The 27,226-nt window shown below is 43.9% G+C and overlaps 1 protein-coding gene and 1 long non-coding RNA gene across 6 annotated transcripts in view; one reads left to right on the top strand and one right to left on the bottom strand.

Moving 5' to 3' along the window:
- The window catches only part of TC2N (tandem C2 domains, nuclear), an 87,133-nt gene that overhangs the window by 51,376 nt on the left and 8,531 nt on the right, over positions 1-27,226 (bottom strand). Inside the window, exon 1 of one of the 2 annotated variants that reach the window (XM_007987617.3) lies at positions 2,271-2,357. The exons of the other annotated variant lie outside the window; for it this stretch is intronic. The gene's annotated coding sequence lies outside the window, so the exon portion shown is untranslated. Of the gene's footprint in view, positions 1-2,270; positions 2,358-27,226 lie in introns of those variants that run through there. 2 annotated transcript variants of the gene reach the window in all.
- Positions 2,464-27,226, top strand: part of LOC140710125 (uncharacterized) — a 43,173-nt gene continuing 18,410 nt past the window's right edge. For 2 of the 4 annotated variants that reach the window (XR_012091031.1, XR_012091032.1), the window contains exons 1-3: positions 2,464-2,627; positions 6,373-7,653; positions 17,165-17,222. This is a non-coding gene — a long non-coding RNA (uncharacterized lncRNA). The remainder of the gene's footprint in view (positions 2,628-6,372; positions 7,654-17,164; positions 17,223-27,226) is intronic. The other 2 variants (XR_012091033.1, XR_012091034.1) reach the window with 1 other exon arrangement.

Below are 27,226 nucleotides of genomic sequence, written 5' to 3' on the forward strand. Positions count from 1 at the left end.
CATATTTAAAATGTATAATTAAATGAGTGATATATATACAAATAAATACATACACACACATTGGTGGAAGCATCTCATCAAGAAAATGAATATATCCATCACCCCCTAAAGTTTCTTCACACCTCTTTTGAATGCATCCCTCCTTACTTTCTCTTTCCCCTACCCCCAAGTAACCATTGATGTGTTTTCCATCACATTAGTTTGCATTTTCTAGAATTTTGTTTGGTATATGTTTTGGCATAGCTTATGCGTATGTTTTACTTTCGCAGACAATGCCAAAAAGTTTTTCAAAATGATTACAGCAATTTACATTTCCACCAGCAGATTATGAGACTTCCAGTTGCTCCACATCCTAATCAGCACTTGGTTGCCAGCCTTTTCCATTTTAACCATTCTTTTCATATTCCTAAGGAAAATACTCATAAAATGATTTGTCTGAACCGTTGAGCAACAAAAAAATCAAACTTTCAACGAAGAACTGAAGTGAAACTCATTACACAGAAATTTTAATCTAAGAGCCATTTCCCCTGAATGCATAATAATAATTGAAGCAAAGGCCCTAAATGATATATGCCTCACAGATTCTGATTGAGTCCCAACACCTGATTTCTACACAAGATCTTTAGAAGAACCATTGGGACACACATAAAAGAACCGCATAACTTAAAAGCAAGTTGGGAACATCAACGTACTGGAACTCAGGTAAAATAGAGTCCAACACAGTTTATATGTGTGACTTAAACACCTGTAACACCTGAACCCAACACACCAAACAAAATACCACTAAAATCGTGTTCATAATTTGGATGGGCAGGGCATAACTACTTTATCACGAATAGTTCTTTTCAATATGTTCAGCTTCTTGCTCTCAGCTTCTGCTACTTAACCATGAGACAGGAACAATGTTATGAAATGATGCACTTCATTTTTAAAATTTGTAACTATTATGGATAACATAAAGGTAGTCTATCGTCCTTATTTGTCTTTTTCTTTTCTTTTTTTTTTTTAATCTCCCTAATCAATGGATCGCCTCTCCTTCTAACCTTTATTTCTCAAAATACAGATTCTAAACTCACATTTACTTGTGAGTGCAGAATCACTATTCTCTCCTCAGATTCATTCAAACTTGGCTTCTACCCTTATGCTGTACTTAAATTATGTCTGCTGAGGTTAAAGCTCCCCTCCTAACTTCCAAAGCCAATAGGTGTAATCAGTTCTTGACTCCCAGATAGACTTCTCTCCTTTTTAAAACTCTCCTCTCCTGGCTTCTATGAGACCACTGCCTCCTAGATTTCCTCCTTTCCTGATGCTCCTCCTCAGACTCCTTGGCTGTCTCTACCCAGCATTAAGTGATTAACTGCCTACCTAAAGGGAGAACTAGAATAATATTTTAATAACAAAGGCAATCTTTTTATATGCTGTATTTTAAATGTTCTAAAGAAATCAATGCTCTTGGTTTGGCATCTATCTTGTCTATACACAGATGTCTATCGGTGTGCACTATAGCCCACAGTTCATCCACAGTATCTTCCCGTAAAGAAAAGCATAGCAAAGGAAAACCTGGAAGAAACAGAAGCCAAACCTAAAACCTAGCTGGGTAGATTGTGGTTTGCAGACACCACAGTAAAGTGACACTTTTAACACCCTTTCGCCACTTCACAAAGTTTCAGAAACATCACAGGTAAAAACTCTCTGCGAAGTTCTTCTCATCACACCCCGCCAGGGAAAGGAAATTCGCTTCTCTCTTTCCCCAAAGCCCAGAGCCCACCTGGACGCGCCGTCGGAAGCCCGAGCACGGAGCAGGGAGCGGGGCGCGCGGCCGTCCCCGCCGGGGCTGGGGTCTCGACCGTCCTCGGTCACGGGTCCCCCTAGGCAGAGCCGCCCACTTGGGCAGCAAGGGACCCAGCCTCGCCTCGTCGTCCACTCCGGTGCCCTCCAGACCACCGCCCTTGCAGCTGTCGCGGGGCCTAAAGCTCCCTCAGGCCCCCACGACACAGGCGTCGCTGAGGAGACGTGGGAACATCCCCGGGGCCCGACCACGGCCCCATTTTAGAGAAAGTTAAGGACAAAAGAGACAGAACGGGCGCTCACCGCCAGCCCGCAAGGCCGGGCCGCCCCCACAGGCGCCCCCCACAGCCCTGAGCAGCCAGCTGGGAGAAGCGCACCTGAGCCACGCCGCGCCCTTCCCCGCCCGGGTCCCGCCGCCCTCCTCAGGGTCTCCACGTCCCACGCCCGCGCTGAGGCGGCGCAGCGCGACCGCGGCTGGTTACCTGCTGGAGGCAGTGGGCGCTCTGCTGTCGCCGCCCGCGGGAACTGTGACTCCGGTCACCTCGCGCGGCCGCGCCTCGAGTTCCCACCCTCCCCAGGGCCTCCCCTGCCCTGTCACTTACCCCCTCCCCTCCACTTCCCTCCCCATCCCCACTCCAACACCACCCACCAGGGCCGCCCTGCCCCTTGGGACGGGCGCGAAGGGGCGAGGCGGGGCGGGGCAGGGCGGGAAGTGGAGTGGCGCGAGGGGCTGGGCGCAGAGGGGCGGGGCCTCCCGTGTACCTGAGACGAGCTGCGCCTGCGTCCTCCGCGTCTCCGCGCTTGGCAGCCCCGTCTGGGAAGGTGTAAAATGCCGCCAGGTATGGGGTGTGTTGTGGGAGAAGAAGGGAGACAAGCGGTAGGAGGGGGGCAGAGGGGAACGGGGAGAAGCTATTGGCGTGATGAAACTTCTCTGACTTGGGTAGGCAGGAGCAGTCTTTCTGGCTGGAGATGTTTCTGCACACTTTTCTTAGAAGTGGAGTAGTCATGTTATTACTTGACTTTTAGAGTTTTTATAAAAAGTCTAATTTATAAAGTCTTTGAGGATCAGCCCTGCTCTCTTCGCTTTTGTTGCTTTCTGTCTGCTACTGCCTTGCCATCATGGGTGTCTTGGAAAGAATATTAAATGTATCCACCACAGCACCTCGCACCCCCGATTCTGAGGGAATCCCCTCTAACCCTGGCAAAGCGGGGGCCTGGCCCTTTTCTCTGGGCTTCCTTGGTGGAAATCTCAGCACTGCTCGGAAAGTTGTTGAATGAGTTTCCTAGATTGTATGATGAAGAATGGCTCAGTATTTTTTGTTTGTTTTGACAGAGGGTCTATCGCCCAGGCTGGAGTGCAGTGGCCGCTCATGGCTCAGTGCAGCCTCGACCTTCAGGTCTGAAGTGATCCTCCCGCCTCAGCCCCTCCCCCAAGTAACTGGGAATACAGGCGCGAGCCAGCATGCCAGGCTAATTTTTTAATTTTTTTGTAGAGATGAGGTCTCATTATGTGGCCCAGGCTAGTCTCGAACTCCTGGACTCACGTGATCCTCTCCCCTCTGCCTCCCAAAGTGCTGGGATTACAGGCATTGAGCCACGGTGCCGGCCTGGGTGGTGGGACTGTAAAATTGAAAGAAAGATGCATAATTTTCTTCCTGGAGAGCAGTCTTTCCCAGAGTGAGTTCTGTCCATCTCAAGGTCCTAGAGATGCTGGAGTGGGGGTAGGGGTAGATCCCCAGATCACATTAATCTGGGGGACAGAGACACACAATACTTGTTTTCCTTGAGATTCACAATGCATACTAGCATTTTACAGACCTAAGAACCATGTTTTACTTTCTTTGATCCTGCATCTCCCAAATGTGTTTGACCATAGAACTCTTTTCTTGAGAAATGCCTATTTCCAATCTTGGGCATTAGTGTTTCAACAAATACTTTGAAAACCACTGCTTTCAAGTCCTAGTAAGTTCACCTTTAATAATGTATCACCAATGTTTGCAAAGTTCTGCACTGTTTACACAAAGGTTTCATGAGTCATTTCATTTAATCCTGGAAATTGCAATGTAGCTGTTATTATCTTCATTTTGCTTTTGAAAATATTTAAAGGTTAGACAACCTGTTAGTGGTTGCCCAAACATAGTCAAGATTTGAATCTGAACTTTGAACTCCAAGGCATTTTAGACTAATATTCTTTCTCTCTCTCTCTGCTCTCTCTCTCATTTGTTCCTTTTTTTTTTTTTTTTTTTTTGGACAGGCTCTCACTGTTGCCCAGACTGGATTGCAGTGGCACAATCATAGCTCACTGCTGTCTCAAATTCCTGGGCTCCAGCCATCCTCCCACCTCAGCCTCCCAAGTGTGCTTGGACTACAGGCACATGCCACCATGCCTGGCTACATTTTTAAATTTTTTTATAGAGACAGGGTCATGCTTTGCTGCCCAGGCTGATCTGAAACTCCTGGCTTCAAGCAATCCTCGCGCCTCAGCCTCCCAAAGTGCTGGAATTACAGGCATGAGCCACGGTGCCCAGCTTCCCTTGCTACCTAAGGAGAGCACATCCTTGGTTAGAAATTACTGGATTCATGTGTTAGTTGAATCTTCTCAAGGGCAAGACCATAAGTTTACCTATATTTTACTTCCTTACAGCACCTGACTTAGTGCAGGACACAAAAGTGTCATTGAAATGTACTGAATGAATGAAGGAGGAATGAATGCTCGATAACTACTAATTGAAGTGAGCTGATACTTGGTTCCTTAAATGAACACCTTTAACAACCTCTTTGCTGATGCAGAAGTACCAAGAGCAGGAGCTTCCCTAATTGTTCCCAGTTTTCTTCCCTAGTCCATCTTAAAACACTTTCCTAGAAGAATCCTCTCTATTGACAGATACAGTTTTTCTTGTAAAATCATGAAGCCAATTCCTTTGTTTTCCTTGAAATGGGCCTCCTTCCTGTTCTATCTGAGGCAAGGCTACATGAATGGAGGGTATTGTACACCTTTCTTTGTGCTCTTATTTCTAATCTCTTCCCACAAAAGGATTGTCCTCAAAATATTATGAACAGGTTTTTGTTTGTTTTTTAATTTAGCAATTTTATATTATTTGAAGCTGATCTAAGGAGAAAAATAGACTGGTCAATATGGATAACGCGGCTGCTTAGATATACTGTGTGTATCAATTCTTTCATTTGATAGAGAAAATCACATAATTCCTACTCTAAACCCCTATTCATTCTTTATTTAATGCAGTTTAGAAGTGCTTTGTGACTCAGCCCAAGCCTACCTCTCCAGCCTTATCTCCCAGTATTTCCATCACACCTTTTTGACCTACTGAAGGAATTGCAGTTCCCTAAACTGTCAAATTTGCACATACCATTCCCTCTACCTTTCTCTTATGAGTATCAACTAGCAAACTCATGTTCATCCAACCAAAATACCACCTCTTCTAGACAATGAAACCCCGCAACTCCCATTCCTGACTCAATTAGGTGCCATTTCCCAGCATAACCACCACAATCCATGTGTATGTCTATCATGGTGCCTATGTAATAGCTGCAATTACTGGCTTCTTTTCCCACTTCCCTCTAGATACATTCCAAGTAAGTTACCAATGGGCAGGAATGATGACTTCAACCTCTATTTCCTGACCACACAGCATAGCACTTAACATAGAAGGCACTCAACAATTTGTTGAATAAATGAAAACATAGCTTCAAAAGAGTATGAATTCCTAGAGTGCTTGTGAAATAATTGTACAAATAAATGGTCATGAATATAGTGGGTAGCAGACAGATGTTTGCTTCTCTCAAAATTATTTCCTTCCTATTTTCTGCCTTAGAACATAACAGCAGAAGCCTATACATATTCATTCATTTCATGTATTTGTTCAAAAAATATTTCTGAGTGCCTACCATATAACAGGTGCAGTCCTAGGCACTTGCTTCAGAGAGAAAGTGACATTTTAGAAATATCATGGATGCTCACCAAACCTCAATTCCTCTCCCTGGGCATGAAGCTAAACTGCTTTGCCCATTCACTCCCCTTGCATCTAGATAAGGTCATGTGGCCAGTTCTGACCAATGGAATTTGAGCAGAAATAGAGTTTTACTTTTGCATATAGGCAACTAAGAACAGGTGAGCCTTCACCCAACTCTCTCCCTCTTTCCATTCCATGACAACCTTGGACTAAACCATGGTAACCATTGCTAAAGCTCACAATATGACAAGATGGGAGAAATATCTGTGTCCTTGATTGGCTTCATGGAACAAAGCTCTCCCCACCGCCCACTAACTTTGACTGGATGGTGATGTGAGTGAAAAATATACCTTATTGTGTTAAGCCACTAGTATTTGGGTTTTTTTTTTCCCAACACCTAGCTTTACCTACTCTGATAGGCACTGTCATGAATGATGACATATAGATTACATTAAACATATCAAAAAAAAATGTTTCTCATGCTATAGGCATTCTATGGGAGACATACAACATGAAAATTTATCAAGGAGTGTATTAAAGTCATAGAAAATTTAAGTTTGTCCGAAGTAGATAAAGAAAAATCTTTGTGGATACATAGCTCTCTATCTTTCAGGTGGCCACCTTATGAGAATGCTGACATCTTCACCTGAAAGCAAGCACAGAGTCACCATCATGCCTTCTTCATCATCTTTATCTGCACTTCTCTCTCTCTTTCAAGCACTTTGAATGGTTTCGCTGAGTGGGCTTCAGGAGATCCAGTGTTACTCAAAGTCTAGTATATATTTGAGAGAAGAGAGAAATAAAAAGGCTAGGCTCTAAAGGGTCTTGAATATCTTACTGAGGAATTTGCCCATTAATCCACAGGATACATAGTCGAATAAGCTAGGAACTATTTGTAGTGAGATGAGTTGCTTTTTTCTTTTTTCATTCCCTCCCTCATCATCTTCTTACCTGGATAACTGTTACCCACCAAACTAAGGTAACAATGGGATAATGCCTGGTCACAGATGCTCCACCAAGAGAACTAATCATGAAAGTCTCATTTCTCAGTGCCCTCCCACAAAGCCCTTCCTCAAAACACCCGTCTGCCTCCTCCAAACCCTGCTAATCAATGAAACTTCATAGCACTAAAAGGCTAACACAGTTGTATTAGAGGTCTAAACGAAAAATATTCAGCACCTAGAGCAGGAGGCAATAGCACCAGTGGCGTCAATGGAAATCTATGAAGGAGGAAACAAAGAGAGAATCCAAAAACAAAAGGTTTTCCACCAACCACATGATTGGCTCACCCAGGCTGAGCAACTGGTCCAAAGAGGATGAGAGCACATGAAACTGATCAGGATTCAAGAACAAAGGCCCCAAACTCACTGAGAAGAGCAGAGAAACATCTAACCCCCTACTTCTGTGACCTCTGTATGGACTGGAAGAAATGACTCAAACCTAAAGCAAATGACCCTGCATTCTTCTGGACCCATGTCAACTTGCTTAAATTGGAACTCCATTTCCCCAGGTTTATTTCCCTACATGGTTACAAGTTAGGTTGGCCAAAAAGAAGAATTGAGGCAAGATTTGGAAGGTGAAAGTGGAGCAGAGCCACTCCCTCTGAAGATCCTTGTGACTACACATGGTGGCAGACACACAGAGATTCTGGCAGGTTCCAGCTCATCCTCCTCCCCATGTCTAGCTCTTCTTTCCAACTCCAGTCCCTGCTGGCCAGAGGACCCAAGATGACTCCAGAGCTTGGTAGGAGACTTCCAGAAGTATCAGCTATCTATGGACTTTTCCACAGCTCCTCTCCTGGGTACCACTCCAGCAGTTAGACATGTGCGGCTTCCCAGAATCATTACAAGTTCTGGCCTTACAAGTCCACCTGTATAGGACTTCAGGATGGCTGGTTAGTGACTTTTCTCTAATCCTTCAGTTCCGCTTTCAGACCTTTACTTCACCAGTTTCTCACATAATTCTGCAAGAGATTAGTCCCTTATCAGTAAGACTCTAGTGGTTCTGCTTCCCTGATTAAACCCCTCTAATACACCATTCATGTTCTTGGCTACCTAGCAATAAGATTATGTGGATCGTACTACCCTTCCCTTCCACCTTTTTTGTTTTGTTTTGTTTTTTAGACAGGGTCTGGAGTGCAGTGGCGTGATCATGGGTCACTGCAGCCTCCACCTCCCAGGCTCAGCTGGTCCTCCCATCTCAGCCTCCTGAGTAGCTGGGAGTATAAACACACCCAGCTAATTTTTTTTTTTTTTTTTTGTAGAGACAGGATTTTACCATGTTGCCCAGAGACAAGGTTTCACCATGTTGCCCAGGCTGGTCTCAAACTCCTGAGCTCAAGCCATCTGCCCACCTTGGCCTCTCAAAGTGCTGAGATTACAGGCATGAGCCTCCACGCCCAACCTCCTTCCCCTACACTATTAAAGGCCAAGTGCTGAAGTTATTTATATATAGGAACTACAGAAATTTGGGTAAAAATTATGCCCTGGTAGTGGTCTCCCCATAAGAGGGTGACTGGTTGCCCACTGCCTTCACATTGAATTTACATAATAGAAGAACTGACTTTCAGTTTTTCAAGCTTAGAAACTTGCTCCTTTTCTCTTTTAGCATACTGAGAAAATCTCTCTTGAAGGAAGTTTGGTCAGGCTCACCAGAAGTAGACAACAGTATGTCTGTCTATTGATATAGAATGAGAAATAGGATTGTTGCAAGGCCCAAACATGTGTATTTTATTGCCAAAACACTATGCCCTGAAGAAATAGCTATCCAGGAAGCTAAATGATAACCAAAAGGTTGCCTGATCAGGGAAATGGAATGAAAATTCGGAGAGTTGGGAGTAATATTGAGTGTTAGCATTGAGTTATGATAGCTACCATCAATACCACAGAAGGGACTAACCCATCAAAGTTGCAGATAAGCTATGTGGTTCCACTTACTGGAGCCACAGTCCTAGTCATATTCCTTCTTTTTAGTAGGTTCCAGTATTGGCCCCAGGACTTCATTGTGTACTGTATCCATGCCCATATCCAAAGCCTATGACTTTGAAGTTCCTTCCACTGAAGGAGTGGAGTTTATTGATTTTGGGTTCAGCCATGTGACTTGCTTTGGTCAATAGAATGAAATGGAAGTAATTGTGTTCAAGTTTTGCACTTAGGCCTTAAGAGACTTCATGTGTTTCTGCTTGCCTTCTTGTACTTCTACGAATGCTAGAAGACTTCCCTGGGCCAGCCAGCTGGTCCAAGGAGGGTAAGACACCCTAAAGCAGAGTCATGCCAGGTAAACCCAGCTTAGAACAGCTAATCCCCAGCTGCCCAGCAAGCATGAGAAATAAAAGATGATTTTTTTTTTTTTTTGTACTATGGCATTTTGAGGATATTTGTTACACAGAAATAGTGACCTGACATATCCTCCCACCATGATTTTCTGGAATAGGGAAAATCTAACCCCATCATGGCCCCAGAGTTCCAGACCAATGTTCCCAGGACTCCTCTCCCAAGTCACTAGGCAGCACCAATTTAGCCAATGGTAAGTTAAAAGATTCAGTTTCTCACACTCAATACAATTCTACTTGGAATTTTCTGTCCTTTGGGTTAGATATAAAATCTAAATATTTGTTAATAGCAGAGATGAGAAAGATTTAACAACTTTTCAGAAAGTTGCTTCTGAATATTAGTGATTGTACATGCCACTCAAAATCACCATGTGAAATAACATTCAAAGCCTATCATTTGTAACTTCTGCTTTCATCAGAGTTTTAGGAAAATACCTATGCCCAGCAAAAACCCCAGGCAGTTTTAGGACGCCAAAGCTTTCTTCATCTGTCTTTAAACTCACTCCACATCCATAAAGATAATTCATGAATAAATGTGGTTGGCAGATGAACCAAATATTCAAGGACATCTTTTTTAAGCCTTTAGTTAAGACCTTTCATTTGTTAGTTTACACATTAGTCTCTCTATGAATTAAAAGTGGAGGGAGGGGCTCAAAATGCTTTATAATCCTATTTTTTTCAGACATTCCTTCTTTCTCCACCACTCCCAGCCCTTCACTATCTTCCTCCACCCTTCTAGCTTATGACAGGACTAATGATGTTGGGATAGTTTTTGAGGAAATGTGGGAGGTCTGTAATACATTTCCTACTTGACGTGGGTTACATTTTTACCAGAAGAAAGGAAAAAAGAAAACAATGCAAATATATTTCCAGCACAGCTGGGCGGCAGCTCCATGAAGTGGCTTTTAAAGAGCTATCCCATTGCTCTGCGAGTTGACAGCACTCCAGGGAGGGGACAGGGTTTGTGAGGGCCAGAGAGGCATACCCTTCCATTCCTGAGAAACATCCCCTCAGGAAACGATTTGGCATTTCCTACAAAACATGAACTTGTTTGGCAGCCTGACCAACTCATCACCCCTGTTCATCTCATATTGCATGCCTGATTAATAACAATGACATAGTGAATACAACTTCAGTAGGAAAGGGGGGAGGAAGAGCCAAACAACACCATTGTCAAACAAACACGCATGCGCACGTGCCCACAGACTCACTCACACACCCCAATATAGAAAGCCACTCTTTAAATGTTGGGAAATATAAAAATGCTTCCATCAAAACCATATTATGGGCCCAATGTGGTGGCTCACGCCTGTCATCTCAGCATTGTGGGAGGCCGAGGTGGGCAGATCGTGAGGTCAAGAGATCGAGACCATTCTGGCCAACGTGGTGAAACCCCGTCTCTGCTAAAAATACAAAAATTAGCTGGGCGCGGTGGCACATGCCTGTAGTCCTAGCTACTCGGGAGGGTGAGGCAGGAGAATCGCTTGAACCCAGGAGGCGGAGGTTGCAGTGAGCCGATATTGCACCACTGCATTCCAGCCTGGGTGACAAAGCAAGAGTATGTCTCAAAAAAAAAAAAAAAAAAAAAAAAAAAAAAAGCCATCTTATGTTACTGGGAGGGACCAGGGTTGAAGATTACTTCCTTTCTCCCGTCCAAATAGTACATCGACATACTTGGGGATGATAATAGCTGTCATTCTTCATGGACCTACTACGTGCCAAACACTGTGTTAATGGTCCATATAAGTAAGTGTATATACATTGGCTGGGTGCGGTGGCTCATGCCTGTAATCCCAGCACTTTGGGAGGCTGAGGAGGGGGTGGATCACTTGAGGTCAGGAGTTCGAGACCAGCCTGGCCAACATGGCAAAACCCTGTCTCCACAAAAAATTAGTGACGTGGCGCACACCTGTAATCCCACCTACTTGGGAGGCTGAAGCAGGAGGATCACTTGAACCCAGGAGGTGGAGGTTGCAGTAAGCAGAGATGGTGCCACTGCACTCCAGCCTGGGCAGCAGTGTGAGTGAAACTCCATCTCAAAACAAATAAATATATTTATACATCTAGTTTAATTCTTGCAACAACCATTTAAGAATTAGTAGGCATTATCTAGAGGTTACAGATAAGTAACTTTTTCAAGATCACAAAGAAGTAATGGTACAGATTGGACTTGAACCCAAAGCTAGGTGTGACTCTAAAGCTCAAGCTCCTTTTGTTAAGTCACAGATTTAGTTGGTAAATTGTAAAGCCTAGACTTAGGGTTGCTTCCTTACTCAAAGCCCAATGAAATTGTCATCTCTTCTGTGGGTTTTTGCCTTGTTCTGGACAAAATTCTTATGGTTACAAATAACAGAAAACCTCTCCAATTAGCTCAAGTAAAAGTCAGGGAATGGTATTCTACTCCTACCCTTACTTTGGGTAAGAAAACAATGGGAACATATTCAGAAAACTGAACAAGCAGGCGTCAGAAAGGGCAGGAGCTAAGGTAGCCCAGACACCCTTCAGCCTCGCATTTCATGGAGACTGCTTCTTTTTGCACACCTGCGCATCCCAATCAGCTTATCTGAGTCACCATTCTCTCAAAGCTGCAGTCTACACCTGATTCTCTAATTACTTCCTCGATGGTATATTTGTCCAGCCTTTGGGCTCAGGACCCACCATCTTAGAAGTAAGTGCTTCTCCCCAGTTTTCTGGGGAGGAATCTGATTGGCTCAGCTCATATTTTCCGACCAGGCCACACACAAAGTACAAATTGCTGGCTGGTCTATGGTTGGGCACCCGTTGGTCAGATGTTCGCCCTGGTCCACTCAGAGGTAGCTGGGGAGGAGAGGGTGAAGGGATCTGCTGCTGCACCTCTGGGCAGGGAAGTACCCTGAAATCCAGCAGATAGATGCTTAGCTCTTTCTCTCCTTTCTTTTGTAAGACTGTCACACCTGCATTAGGATTGAATTTTAAGTAGCCTCCCATTGCTCTCCAACTGCCCTCTATTTGTTTTCTAGATTCTTGCAGTAACATCTTATTGTGGTTCTATCTGCAATGCCTTATCAGAGTGCTAAAAACACAGTGGACCCTAAAAAATGATTTGTTGTATTTAGGTAGAGTTCATCGTGGAAAGGACCAAGACAGAAGATCAATAATTTTTTTTTAAAATATCTTCCCTTGTCCACCAAAAGATCATCAAAACTAGAGAGTATCAAATGCCTGGTGACACGTCTTTGGCTGCACTGGCTTCACAAGAGCTTATGTGCAGAAGAAAAAGAATTTGAGCCAGAGCAACGAAACCTTAAAGTTGTTTCCAGCTCTCTTACCAAAAGAGGCATCCAACCCAACAGCTCTCAACCTGGAGTAAAGCTCCCACGTGCCAGGTGGAGCATCCTTGCTTTGATTCCATCCCTTTACTCCCATTCAGAGAATTCTATTTGAATTTAAGTAAATGACTCTTCTGCTATTATTGTGGTAAGCTTGATTCTGCTGTGATTAGAAAAGAACAAAAAATAAACAATTGCAAAACCTTTGTGTTAAATTACTGGTAACAAATTACCGGTAACTTTGTTACAATTGGCATTGTGACTGAGAGCTGTTAGTTAAGGACATTCTGCTGCCCGCAGCTGAGGTGACACTAACTGTATCAAAAGAATGTTTTCAGCCCCAAATAAACAGAAAACTCAATTCAAAAAGGATGCTTTCAGCCCCAAATAACAGAAAATCCAATTCCAATGGTCATAAAAACAAGGAAGGCCGGGCGCGGTGGCTCACGCCTGTAATCCCAGCACTTTGGGAGGCCGAGGCGGGTCGATCACGAGGTCAGGAGATCGAGACCATCCTGGCTAACATGGTGAAAACCTATCTCTACTAAAAATACAAAAAATTAGCCGGGCATGGTGGCAGGTGCCTGTAGTCCCAGCTACTCGGGAGGCTGAGGCAGGAGAATGGCGTGAACCTGGGAGGCAGAGCTTGCAGTCAGCCAAGATCACGCCACTGCACTCCAGCCTGAGTGACAGAGCAAGACTCTGTCTTTAAAAAAAAAAAAAAAAAAAAAAAAAAATGGAGGCCAGGTGTGGTGGCTCAGGCCTATAACCCAAACTCTTTGGGAGGCCAAAGAAGGTGGATCAACTGAGGTCAGGAGTTCAAGACCAGCCTGGCAACATGGTGAAACCGCATCTCTACTAAAAAATACAAAAATTATCCGGGCATGGGGATGGGCACCTGTATGTAATCCCAGCTACTCAGGATGCTGAGGCCGGAGAATTGCTTGAACCTGGGAGGCAGAAGTTGCAGTGAGCCGAGATCATGCCACTGCACTCCAGCCTAAGCAACAGAGCAAGACTCCATCTCAAAAAAAAAAAAAAGAAAAAAAAGAAATGTTTTAGTTTCTGTAATGGTTTAAATTGTCCACAATTCTTTGAAACTCCTTTCAACAAAAGCTGGAAACTGTGTCCTCTGAACTGCATCTAGGCTAACCATAGTGACTGATCAACCAGCAAAATACAGTGGAAATGATGCTATATGATGGCTGATGCTAGGTCATAAAAGGTGATGCAGTTTCTACATAGTTATCTTTGTGTGCTTACTCTTGGAATTCAGCCACCATGCTGTGAGGAAGCCCGCGCAGTTTGTGGAGACCCACATGAAGAGGGCCACATAAAAAGGAATGAGGCCCGTGACCTTCACATCTGACTGAGCCAGCATTGACTTTCCAGTTTGTGAGGGAGCCGTCTTGGAAGTGGATTCCCCCGGTCCTGGCTAAGCTGCGCCACCTCACCCCTTGTCGAGTAGATCCAAGCCTTTCCCACTCAGCCCTGCCCACATTGCGGATTCATAAACTAAATAACGATAAAATGCTGTTGTTTTGAGCCACTGTTTGGGAAAAGTTTGTTGCACAACAATAGATAACTAATATGGTTAACCTATGAGGAAATCCAAAGATAGATCAGCCTTCAGAGTCATTTATTTCCAATTCAACCATTTAGCATTGAGTGTTTTCCTTCCCTTTTCTCTGTTCTGCGTTGTGTAAGTTTCATCCTAAATCTAGTTCCATTTGTGGTTGTAGAATGGCTGCCAGGGGAAGACCCTCCTCCTTCAACTCAGGTGAAGAGAATAGAATAAATTCTCCTGGAATGCTCTTAAGAGAAAGTAACTTTCCCAGAAGCCAGCAAACCTCTCCTCTTATCTCTTTGGCCAGAATTAGGTCACATGCTTACTTTTGAACCAATACTGGCAAAGAGAATAAGATATCATTTTGACTGATCAGGCCTATCCCTTAAATTGAGACCAATTTCCCAAACCACATGGCTGCTGCTTATGGGATAGAATGGATGTTGGGAAAGTCGCTTCACCAATTTAAGATATCTGAAAGAAGGGACAGGTAAATGAGAAAACCCTCAGGTGGTGACCAGCCCAGGCACATAACTAAGAGAGAACCCACAGGATTAGGAGTATCCTGGGTAAGCCAGTCGAGGGTCTAGCATGATACAGATTGTCTACTTTGAAGACCCACGTGACTGCAGATCCTCCCTTTTCCCCTTTTCTGGCATCTCCCATTTTTGTTAACTGTCTTACCTTCTTCAGCCATCTGCATATTTATTCCGGCTCCCTTGCCTAGTGGGAGGAAAATGCACTATTCAACTTCTGGTAACTTTATTCTAATTTCTCTCTGAAGAAAAACCTCCTGACATATGTAAGGGTTTGTCTCATTATTTTTCCCATTTTTGCCAATGAAATAACTAAGGCTTTATGATAGTCTTGGGAAGATTACTTCTCCTCCCTGGATCTGTCTACTCACATGAAAAATGAAGGGAGTAGACCAGAAGATTAATAGCCTCTCAAGCTCCAGGAGTTTCTGTACTCTTCCTCCTGTCTTTTCCAAGATGACTTCAGCCGTGGCTGAAAATTCGTGTCGTTTGTTGCTGCGATGCTGTATGCCTAGCTCTTCTTCATAGTCATCATCTCTCCAACATTCACTATTTTACTTTCACTGCTTTGGGCCATATGCAAATCCTGCCTTCCTTTTTCACTTTTTGGGCAGGCTGTCACTAAAAGTAATGAGGATTCCTTAATTTTCTACATGGCTTTTTCCTGTTTCTACCTTTGACCTTGTGCTGCCTCTGTTAAACACAGCACAACAGTGTAATAGAGTTCAGCAAACATTTCATTTCCAGAAATTTAATAGGATATTTCATGAAAAAAAAATTTGTATGAATTAAGTATAGGAGACAGAGTCGACATCTGCTTTTAGTCTCATCATGAGGCCCACTCTTCCTCCATTCCAAAGTTGTGTGGCTGCTGTGACTTCCCACTATTGCACTTCCCCAGTCAGAGTTGATTGGTTCATGAGATGGTATCTAACCCAAGGCGATCAATCAAAATCCTTCCCTAGAATTTTTTTTTAAACTATAACTAGAAAAAAACAGTCAGTCCTCTTTGTAGTGACAGAAGACACTTTAGGTAGAAGAGGTCAATCCGTAATAACAGACTGTGAAGTTGATGTGCCGAGAGAAGTAAAGATAAGAGATGGTGAAGGATTCCAAAGGCATTAGATTTCTTGGTTGCATTCTTGGTTGAATTCACCTCTACTTTTCCCCTAGTACTAGTACACAAACCACACCAGGTATAAGCCCATAACTAATATATTTTACCTAAGTTAATACATGTTTAGTTCTTGTCACTTAAACGCAAGAGATTTAATATGAGTACTGAGAAAACTGTGTCCCTATAAGATTCTTTAGAACTGAGTCTAGCATTTTTATTCGACTGTGATTTGCATACATTTTTATTTTCTTTAATTGCTTGCCTCTGAGTATTTGTTTATGGCATTAAAGATTGGGTTTAGAGGCCAGGCACAGTCACAGCGGCTTATGCCTGTAATCCCAGCACTTTGGGAGGCCGAGGTGGGTGGAGCACCTGAGGTCAGGAGTTTGAGACCAGCCTGGCTAACATGGTGAAACACTGTCTCTACTGAAAGTACAAAAAATTAGCTGGGCGTGGTGGCATGCGACTGTAATCCCAGCTACTCAGGAGGCTGAGGCAAGAGAATCACTTGAACCTGGGAGGTGGAGGTTGCAGTGAGCCCAGATCACGCCATTGCGTGCCAGCCTGGGCAAGAGTGAAACTCCATCTCAAAAAAAGAAAAGAAAAGATTGGGTTTAAAAAATGGGATTTAGAGGTAGAAAACCTGAGTTGAAGTTCGGGCATTAATACTTTTTAAACATGATGACATTGCAAGAGCTTCCCTGAGCCTCAATCTCTTTCCAAAAAAAAAAAAAAGGAAAAAAAGGGACAATTAAAATTGTTGCCTTAGCAACCTCTCAGAGTCATGATGATAATCAAAATAAAAATTGGGGAGGGATGGGGCCATATTCATCTTTGCATTTCCAGTGTCTACTTTAAAGCCTAGGACAATGTAATACATACTGAATAAATATTTGGTGAATGAAAGAAAAAACACAAAAGCATTTTATACACTATAAAGCGGGGATCCCCAAACCGCAGGCCTTGGATCAGTACCAGTCTGTGGCCTATTAGGAACCAGGCCACACAGCAGGAGTTGAACAGCAGGTGAGCAAGTGAAGCTTAATCTGTATTTACAGCCTCTCCCCATCACTCATATTGCCACCTGAGCTCCGCCTCCTGTGAGATCAGAGGCAGCATTAGATTCTCATAGGAGCACAAACCCTACTGTGAACTGCACACATGAGGGATTTAGGTTTCATGCTCCTTACGAGAATCTAATACCTGCCCAGGCACAGTGGCTCACGCCTGTAATCTCACCACTTTGGGAGGCCAAGGCGGGCAGATCGTGAGGTCAGGAGTTCAAGACCAGCCTGGCCAACATTGTGAAACCCCTTCTCTACTAAAAATACAAAAATTAGCCAGGTGTGGTGGCAGCTGTCTATAATCCCAACGACTCAAGAGTCTGAGGCAGGAGAATTGCTTGAATTTGGAAGGTGGAGGTTGCAGTGACCCGAGATTGCACCACCGCACTCCAGCCTGGGTGACAGAGCAAGACTCCATCTTGAAAAAAAAAGAAAACAGTTCTAATGTCTGATGATCTATCACTGTCTCTCATTACCCCCAGGTGGGACCATCTAGTTGCAGGAAAACAAGCTGAGGGCTCCCACTGATTCTACATTATGGTGAGATATATAATTATTTCATTATATATTATAATGTAATAATAATAGAAATAAAGTTCACAATAAATGTAATGTGCTTGAATCATCCCCAAACCATCCCCTCACCCCTAGTCCATGGAAAAATTGTCTTCCATGAAACTCCTGCTGCAAAAAGATTGGGGACCACTGTTCTAAAGGACTATTTAAATGCGAATTATATAATGAAGACCACTTTACAATAATACAGGGTGTGTATAAATATTAATATTGGCAACTTACGCTGGTCTTGGGCTGAATGACAATTTCAGTGTCATGAACAGAGCTTCCTGTAAACCAACTGTAAAGTGAGTGGAATTTGTGGACAGTACCTCTCCAACCTTTCTTTGGTTGTTCTCCCTCTGTTTGGTCTAAATAGTGTCTCTGGTCCCAAGTTCTGTAAGTGGCCAGTGCTCTAGAGCTGTTTGATGCTGTTGCGGTAGCATCGGAATGAAGAAGGAGGTTTTAAAAATCACCTAAGGCTCTTTCACTTATAATTAGCACATAACCTTACCTGTCCCTTTGAAGTATCACTATGGCTGAGGCTCCCACAAAATTCTCAGGCTGAAAATTGCTTATTTATAGCTCCTTTTTCTCTTCCCAAATGCCTATGTAAAATTATTCAAAGAAGATATGCAGATCCAAGAAGCACACTAGCCTGGTGCCATTCAGCATATGGGCAAACAGACCTCCACACTGTATTATGCCACCAGTGTTTATCCTGAATCATCATGAAGTAAAACTCTATACATGGAGTCTAGCTACTAAGACAAAAAGTGGTCCACACTTTATTTTTAGCATCCATCAAAATGAATAAAGTTATTTAAAGGTTTAGTGCTTCAAAAAGTATTATCTGAATTATCTGAAGTACATTTCCCAAAATGATTCATTTTCTAACTATTCAAGATAGCCTTAGTTTTCAAGTATCATTGCTCATTCAATGGTTCAATAAGTTAATCACGGGTTCTAGATTCCCATAATGTAAATTTCACAATCCTTAACATTATACAGTAGGTGAAAACAGACAGCCTCCCAGCAATAGGCATATTCTATTGGAATAAAAATGCGGCCAGGCATGGTGGCTCATGCGTGTAATCCCAGCACTTTGGGAGGCCGAGGTGGGCAGATCACCTGAGGTTGAGAGTTCGAGACCAGCCTGACCAACTTGGAGAAACCCTGTCTCTACTAACAATACAAAAAAAAAAAAAAAAAAAAATCAGCCAGGCATGGTGGTGCATGCCTGTAGTCCCAGCTACTCGGGAGGTTGAGGCAGGAGAATCGCTTGAACCCGGGAGGCGAAGGTTGTGGTGAGCGGAGATCATGCTATTTCACTCCAGCCTGGGCAACGAGAGTAAAACTCCATCTCAAAAAAAACAAAAAACAACAACAAAAAAATATATATATATGCTCTGCCTCACTAGCCTTAACTTTTTCAATCGGGAAACCTGTCTTTGATCACATTTCCTAAAGCAAAGATTGTTGTGAAAGAATAGACTATCATGAATTTTTGAATTTTGTTACCCCCACCAATAGATCACTAACTTGTTGTTTAAAACAAATGATCTCCTACTTTCCTACCTTAATAGATGTAATATAATGTGTGTGCTTTAATCTTTGCTTGACCAGTGAACCATACCATATCAAGAAAGTTGCATGATATGTTTGAGGAACTGAGAGGGCCAGAGCCACTGGAGCAAGAGAAAGAGAGAGAGAAGGGTAGGAAGAGAGGGCAGAAGAACATGGGATAGAGTTGGCCTGGCCCAGTGGCTCACACCTGTAATCCCAGCACTTTGGGAGGCTGAGTGGGTGGATCACGAGGTCAGGAGATTGAGACCATCCTGGCTAACATAGTGAAACCCCGTCTCTACTAAAAATACAAAAAATTAGCCAGGCGTGGTGGTGGGCGCCTGTAGTCCCAGCTACTCGGGAGGCTGAGGCAGGAGAATGGCATGAACCCAGGAGGAGGAGCTTGCAGGGAGCCGAGATCACGCATCTGTACTCCAGCCTGGGCGACAGAGCGAGATTCCATCTAAAAAACAAACAAACAAACAAACAAAAAGGAACATGAGGTAAAGGAGATGGCATGGCTGTTATTGAACATTTGCTGCTACTCTAAATAGGCTGAGAAGCCACTGGAGAGTTTGGAGTTGAGGAATGACATGAACTGATTTTTTTAGTACAGATCGCTCCAACTGTTGGGTTGAGAATAGAGTGGAAGGGACAGGGGCAGAGGTGAAGGCAGAGGAACCAGGTAACTGATTCTGCCTATAATCAAGGTGAGAGAGGAAAGTGGCTGGGACTCAGAGTGTAGGAGTGAAGGTGCCAGGTATGAGGGTTAAATGATATAACATATGCACAGCATGATAATTGGCACAGTCAGTCCCCAGTAGATGTTCACTATGATAACGGCATTCTGAACAACAAGACTCAGTAGTAGATAGTTGGTTCATTGCATGGCAGACCCAGGTAAGTGATTACAAACTAGGTAGTCGATGTCAAAATTAGAAAAGGAACTTTTTGAACATTTCTGCATGTATCAATTGAAGTGAAATTGAGTCAAAAGTAAGAGTTCATACTGCCCTTCATTGAATTCTCTGCTTGGATTTTTTTTTTTTTTTTAACTACACACACACACACACACACACACACACACACAATCTGTGATCAAAAAAGTTATTGAAGTGCCGTGGTTGCCCAGAATTCAGCCTGACCTTGCAGCACTCCTAGTTATTAAAAATCATTTCTATGGGCTTACATTTTTTGGTTTAACAAGCACAAGAGGCCATGAACTCTTAATATCTGAAGCAAACGTGTTAAACATCTGGGATCTGGCATAAGCTTCTCCTGTGGGATGCATTGTTTGTGCAAACTTTTATTGAATTAAAAAAAAAAGTAAGTACTGAGTTTCAAAATATTCGTGTAACCTAGTAAGAATATTTCTCTGAATCCAGAGTCAAAATACAGAGTTTTAAAAACTGATTTATAAACTTAAATTTAAAATTAGGTTAGAAGTCTGTTCTTAAAACACAGCATGGTTTTGAAGTGGAACCAAACTTCAGCTCTAGCTCTAACAGCAGATGGCTGATCTAAGTTAAATAGGTTTTTCCAGGCTAAAGGCACAGCTTCTGACCACTCTAAGAAAGCCATGGGGTTTGCAGGAAGGGTACTGGCCTAGAGTTTAGGGTAAGTTCTGTGACAAACACAGATAATCTTGGGCAACTTACTTTACCCTGGGCTTGATTTTCCTTATTTCCTATAGAAACTGGAAGGAAAAATACTTACCCATGGATCTTAGAAATGTACGAGGATAAGAAATAAAATAAAATAATAAGTGACAGAACTTTTAAAAGTTCTACACATAAGATGAGGAGGAGGAGGAGGGGGAGGAGGAGGGGGAGGGGGAGGGGGAGGGGGAGGAGGAGGGGAAGGGGGAGGAGGAGGAGAAAGAGGAGGGGGAGGAGGAGGAGAAGGTGGAGGAGGAGAAGGAGGTGGAGGAGGAGGAGGTGGAGGAGGAGGAGGGGGGGGAGGGGAAGGAGGAGGGGGGAGGTGGAGGAGGGGGTAGAACATAAGAGATTCCTATTTGAAGATGCAAAAGACCAAACAAACTGAACAAAGCTTTTTAATGAAGAAAGACTAAGGGTTGACTTTGGAGTGTTCCTCTAGGGAGGGACAACCTCTTGTATTCCTTTAGTATCTCCTTGAAGTGTTCAGGGAAGCATCTGGACACAGGGGACAGTCTTATCCGTCTAGAGTAACTGACAGACGAACAGGTCCCTCTCGACTTTCACAATCCATAGCCTGAACATTCTGAGGAGTAAGAGAGAGCAAAGCCTGGCTCAGCCCACCCCATTGCCTCTGCTAGACTGAAGGACAGGAAATAGAGAAGGAGCCAGTCCTCCCCAGAAAGGGACAGGGATAACTTTTTTAATTCACCTCTCCCTTCTGAGAGGAGGCTGCTATTCCTTGCAATGTATTTTTGTGCAGCTGAGGATCTGGAGGGTTTCTGACCTGAACAGTGGGCTGGGAGCTGAGTTTGGGAGCTGGAGTTCTGCATAATAGAGTAGGATGAATTTGGAGTTTGGGGACTCTGTAGAAAGAGGAGATGAAGAAACAAGTTGAATAGGGAAAAGGAAGGATGGGTGGTTGAAGTGGGAACCAGTGGAACAGCAGGGATGGAGAGCTGAAAAGCAGATTCCCTTCTGTCCTACCCTCCACTCTCAAATCCTCAGGAAATTTGCCTACACACCCAAATGCAAATGGAATGTATTCATTTCTAGGGCTGCTGTACAATGTGCCACAAACCGAGTGACTTAAAACAACAGACGTTTATTCTCTCACAGTTCTGGAGGCCAGAAGTCCAAAGTCAAGGAGTCAGCAGGGCCATGCTCCTTCCAGAGGTTCTAGGGGAGAATCCTTCCCTGCCTCTTCCTAGCTTCTGTTGGTCATGTAAATCCTTGAAGTTCCTTGGTTTATAGCCTCAAAACTCCAACTCTGCTTCCATCTTTGCATGGCTGCCCTCTTCTCTGTGTATCTTTATGTGTCCTCTGGTAAGGACATCAGTCATTGGATGTAGAGCTAACCCTATTTCAGCATGACCTCATCTTAACTTGACTAATTACATGTGCAGAGATCCTGTTTCCAAATGAGGTCACATTCCATGTGGACGTATATTTTCGGGAGGACACTATTCAACTCACTATAGTGTTGTTTATTTTTGTTCTTTTGGAAATCAGGTAAGAAGTAGAATCTCATCTCAGGGGCAACTGGCAAGGGACGATTGGATGGTGGGGGACGAGGGGAGCTGTGGCGGTGGTAAAATGGCCTGTGAACCAAACGAATCCAAGGGAAGTGCCGAGGTTGGAGTCAGAAGTGACCACAAAAATAAAAGCCCCCTCCACTTCCCGTGGGAGTTTTAGAAGTGTGGGAAGACTTTGGAATTCCACAGGGCATGGAGTAAGTTCAAAGCAATATCATCCAGATCTAAAAGGCCAGGAAACCACAGCTAACTTCTGGGTTACAAATAAAACAAAGACATATGAGAGAGGAGAAAAAAAGATGAAGCAGAAGGAAGGACAAACGGTGGAGAGATGAGCATGAAAGACAGATGAGTTTTTGAAGAGAGACAAGGGAGGGAAAAAGCACCAGCTCTTTGGGGTCAGGGTTAAGGCTCTAGCACCTGGCATACAAAAGGTATTCAAGATACGTTTAGGGGCCAGGCGTGCTGGCTCACACCTATAATCCCATCATTTCAGGAGGCTGAGGTGGGTGGATCACTTGAGATCAGGAGTTTGAGACCAGCCTGGCCAACATGGTGAAACGCTGTCTTTACTAAAACATACAGAAATTAGCTGGGCATGGTGGTGCACACTGTAGTCCCAGCTACTTGGGAGGCCAAGGCACGAGAATTGCTTGAACCCAGGAGGTGGAAGTAGTTACAATGAGCTGAGATCGCACCATTACACTCCAGCCTGGGTAACAAAGTGAGACCTTGTCTCAAAAAAAAAAGTAAGTTTAGGGAAGGAAAAAGGAAGATAGGGAGGAGAGAGAGCTGTGCCTGGGAGGCCTTATGTGGTGTCACTAGCAATTGCCTCCCCTGTCCCCAGAGCTGTCTATATTGTGGCTGTTTGTTCATGACCCTAATTAATGTCAAAGCCCAGAGTGCCATGTGGGAACCCTCTCTGCACCACAGGTCTTTAGACTGAAGAGGCAGCAGTCCATCTTCCACCAAGGCCTCTGGAGTCTCTCCATCCTTTTCCAATAATGCTTATTCTATCTAAACTCTCATTTGAGTGGCCACATATCCTGGCCTCTTTGTGGTTTTTGCTGTCCCTAGTGCCACCAGAGTTTACCCTACCTTGAAAGGTCACAGAAGTGGTCTAAATTAGGGAATATCCTTCAACACAAAAAGGCAAGGAGAGCCCTGTGGATTAAGCCAATTGTTTTTAGATCACTTGAGATACAAGTAGTTAAAACAGCTTAGGATTGGAAAGATCTTGTGGTTTATGAGAAACGCACTAGACCAAAGGTAGATCAAGCAAGAGACCCATCTGCCAATCTGCCACTCACTCCCAGCCTTCCCTGAAAATAGTCGATCCCCAACTCCAACCTCAGAGTCCTCATTGTAAAGGCATTTGTCCCTCGTGACGGAATTTCTAGATCCTTTCAGTTGTCGTGGACTATATTCTATACTTTTCTGGAAGCATTCTCAACAAAATATAATTAAAAGTACCTCCCTGGTACACCCATAGTGCATTTCTAGAGGGAAAAGGTTGCTAGAGACTCCCTTCCCAGTTTGTAGAAAGTGGCCATGAAATGGGTCTGATTTCAAATCTCTCTGAAATGCAATGAGAGGAAAGCACTGAGGGAATGCTGAAGTGGCGCCACTTTAGTCCCCCAAGTTTCAGAAACCATTTATAAACCGAGTCGTGGCTTGGGTGAATGGCTTGTAAGTTTGAAGTGAAGAAAGATGTAGGGGTACCAGCTGCTTGCTCAGATAACAGGGAAGAAATACACCAAGCACCTCCACACACATCACCTTATTTCTCAAAACAACTGGAGGAGGTATTATTATCCCCATTTAACAGATGAGAAAAGTGAGGCTCAAAGAACCTCAGTAAATTAGTCCATGTCACAAACTAGTAAGTGGCAGGGTTGAGACCCAAATCCAGGTCTATTCAACTCCAATCCCAGCATTCCTTCCACTATTGGCAACAGATTGGCACTATGATGTCCAGTCGCCTGAACCACAACAAAATTCCTATAAAGAACCAGAGTGGTACCCAGCCCACTTTTCCAAGTTTGCGTAAAGAACAGAGCCATGCTTTTGAGTTGGGAGTAACAGCTGTTTGGGCAGGGACCAGAGCAAGAAATTGTTCATGCAGGGATATTTAACCAGCTCAGTGCCCAGAACAGAGTGGAAGCTTGAAGAATATTTGGGTTTCTGTTGTTGTTGTTTGTTTGTTTTTTGAGATAGGGTATTGCTCTGTTGCCCAGGCTGGAATGCATTGGTGCCATCATGGCTCACTGCAGCCTCAACTTCTTGGGCTTAAGTGATCCTCCCACTTCAACCTCTTGAGTAGCTGGGACCACAGGCACGCACCATTATGCTTGGCTGATTCTTTCCTCCTCTTCCTCTTCCTCCTCCTCCTCCTCCTCCTCCTCCTCCTCCTCCTCCTTCTTCTGCTTCTTCTTCTGCTTCTCCTTCTTTTTCTTTTTTTTTCTTTTTTTTTTGGTAAAGATGGGGTTTCACCGTATTTCCTAGGCTGGTCTCAAACCTCTGGCCTCAAGCAATCCACCAGCCTCAGCCTCCCAAAGTGCTGAGATTACCGGCATGAGCCACCACTCCCAACCAAGAATATTTGTTGAGAAGTTGAGTAAATACAGGATTCAGGGTTGACATCGACATCTTTTCTTTTCTTTTTTTTTTTTTTTTTTTGAGACGGAGTCTTGCTCTGTCGCCCAGGCTGGAGTGCAGCGGTGCGATTTTGGCTCACTGCAAGCTCCGCCTCCCGGGTTCACGCCATTCTCCTGCCTCAGCCTCCCGAGTAGCTGGGACCACAGGCGCCTGCCACCACGCCTGGCTAATTTTTTGTATTTTTAGTAGAGACGGAGTTTCACTGTGTTAGCTAGGATGGTCTTGATCTCCTGACTTCATGATCTGCCTGCTTCGGCCTCCCAAAGTGCTGGGATTACAGACGTAAGCCACCGCGTCCGGCTGACATCAACATCTTCTGCAGGTTACCAAAGAAGGATCTGAGGCTCAGAGAGGCCAGATGACTTGCCCTAGGTCACATAGCAGAGAGAATTGGACAAAGAACCAAAGATGTCTAGACCTCAGACAGAGATCTTCTTTCACATCACCATAACTCCTCTGGCCAGGAGAATTTTTCCTGTACATTTAATTAAATGCAGTATACTTTGAGCCAAATGAATGCTAACCTCCAACTGAGAACACTTATTTGCCTAATGAGTTCTTTAGCAAAAGACTCTGCTGCTTCAGGATGCAGAGATAGCTTGGTTAATGCATGTTTCAGTTTTCATATTATGCTATGAGTCATTTTTGTTTATCTTAGAATTCTTTCCTCATCTGTTGTGTGTGGTGGCCCCTGTCACCAGGGATAGGAACTTTGTCACTCACTCAGGAAGTGATGGACTGACTCCCTGTGAGCGGATGAAGAAACTGCTTTCATAAGCGTGGTCATGCAGATCAAAGTGTGGGTCCTCTACACATGTTCCCAATTAACTGTGGCCATCCCATTCCGTGTCCCTTGCACTCTCCAGCATAGTTTCTAATCCTTTAACAGCCCAAACAACAAGAGGGAAGCCCAGCCCAGCCAAAACAAAAGCAGAAAACAGCCAAAGGAAGATGAAAACATCCTAGTGATTAGTGAGAGAGATCCAAATATCCCAGTATCTGGAGCCACCTCGGGGTACTGGGATATTTGGAGCTTCTCACCGCAGGGGGTCGCCTCATCTGCACCCAGTGTCACTTCCCACAAGGACCCCAGAGCTCAGTCTGTAGCACCAGACTCTGTGCTTTGATACACACTGCTGGCCATCTTCACAATACCTTCACCCAAATGTGGCCATCTTCAATTCAGCATGTTTCATTTGTCAAACTGTGTAGTTAAGATCTATCCATTTAACTGTATGTAAGTATTACCTTAACAAAACATAAAAATTTTTAAAAAGAAGCAAGTTTAAAATGATATTCACCTTTCCCTCCTACCAAAACTACTCCTCCTGAGGTCTTTAGCCCACTCAGGGTGTCCTTTGGCTCCCTAAGCCTCCATACCCAATCAATCACCAAGACCTATTGATTCCACCTATTCCATTTCTCTTGAAGCTTTCCCCTTCTCTGCATTTTCCCATCATCACATTCTGCTCAACCTACTGACACTGACCACCTACTATGGGCCAGGCACTGTGCTAGACTGTAAGTCTACATTGTGAACAACACACAAATACTATCATGCTGGAGTTTGCATTTTAGAACCCCAGGTGGAAACTACACCACAGGGGCACTGGTAATACAAAAGGAGTGACTCCCTCTACACAGTGGTGGGGGCTTGGTGGGCTGCACAGACCACACAGGTCAGGGATGGCTCTGGAAAGTTCCTAGAGAGGCTAATCTCTGGTGAAAGATAAATAGGCATCTGCCAAGTGGGCAAAGAGAAGAACTGCATTCCAGTCAATGAGAAGAGCTCAGACAGGAGCAGCTGGAGGGAGTACCTCAGCCATTCTGGTTTGTCAGGGATGTGTTTGTTTCTTTGAGAATGTGTTCTAAAGGAGGGGAAAGTGGTAGGAACTGGAACTGGAGAATCAAGCAGGAACCAGATCACGGAAGGTTTTATCAATCTTATTCAGGAGTTTGAAACTTAATCTGTGGGCCTGTGGGCAGAGGGAATGTCAGTAGGGTTCTAAGTAAGGACCTAGTCAGCCTTACTCTTTAGAAAGATCACTTTAGGAATAATGTTTCTTATGTGAACAACTGCAATTATTTTTCTTAACTCTCATCTCCCCTCCCTCCATACACCATTTCCAAAGTGGAAAACAAGATGTGTTTTCCCTAATTAAAAATGAAAACAAAATTAAAACCTCACCACAGCTTCCCATAGCAGACAGCAGCAATTCCAGACTCCAAGGAAAATTGTTCCTGGAGATGTTAATAGTTGTTATGGGGAGTAGGGGGGCTGGGGAAGGGGGGAAATCATTTCCTTGCAAAAAAAAAAAAAATGTTGGATTAACCTTTATATGAAATTAAGCAGGTTTCCTTTTCATTGCAGGACTTCTCAGAGGCTTCAGTTTTCTAAAATAAACTGTGACTGTTTGAAAAGGGGATTCAGCATTCAAATTCCCCAACTTATTTTTATTTTGTTTTTTTTGAGACGGAGTCTTGCTCTGTCGCCCGGGCTGGAGTGCAGTGGCCGGATCTCAGCTAACTGCAAGCTCCGCCTCCCGGGTTTACGCCATTCTCCTGCCTCAGCCTC

The sequence above is a fragment of the Chlorocebus sabaeus genome, chromosome 24 (assembly GCF_047675955.1).
Source record: "Chlorocebus sabaeus isolate Y175 chromosome 24, mChlSab1.0.hap1, whole genome shotgun sequence".
Classification (NCBI taxonomy): Eukaryota; Metazoa; Chordata; class Mammalia; order Primates; family Cercopithecidae; genus Chlorocebus; species Chlorocebus sabaeus.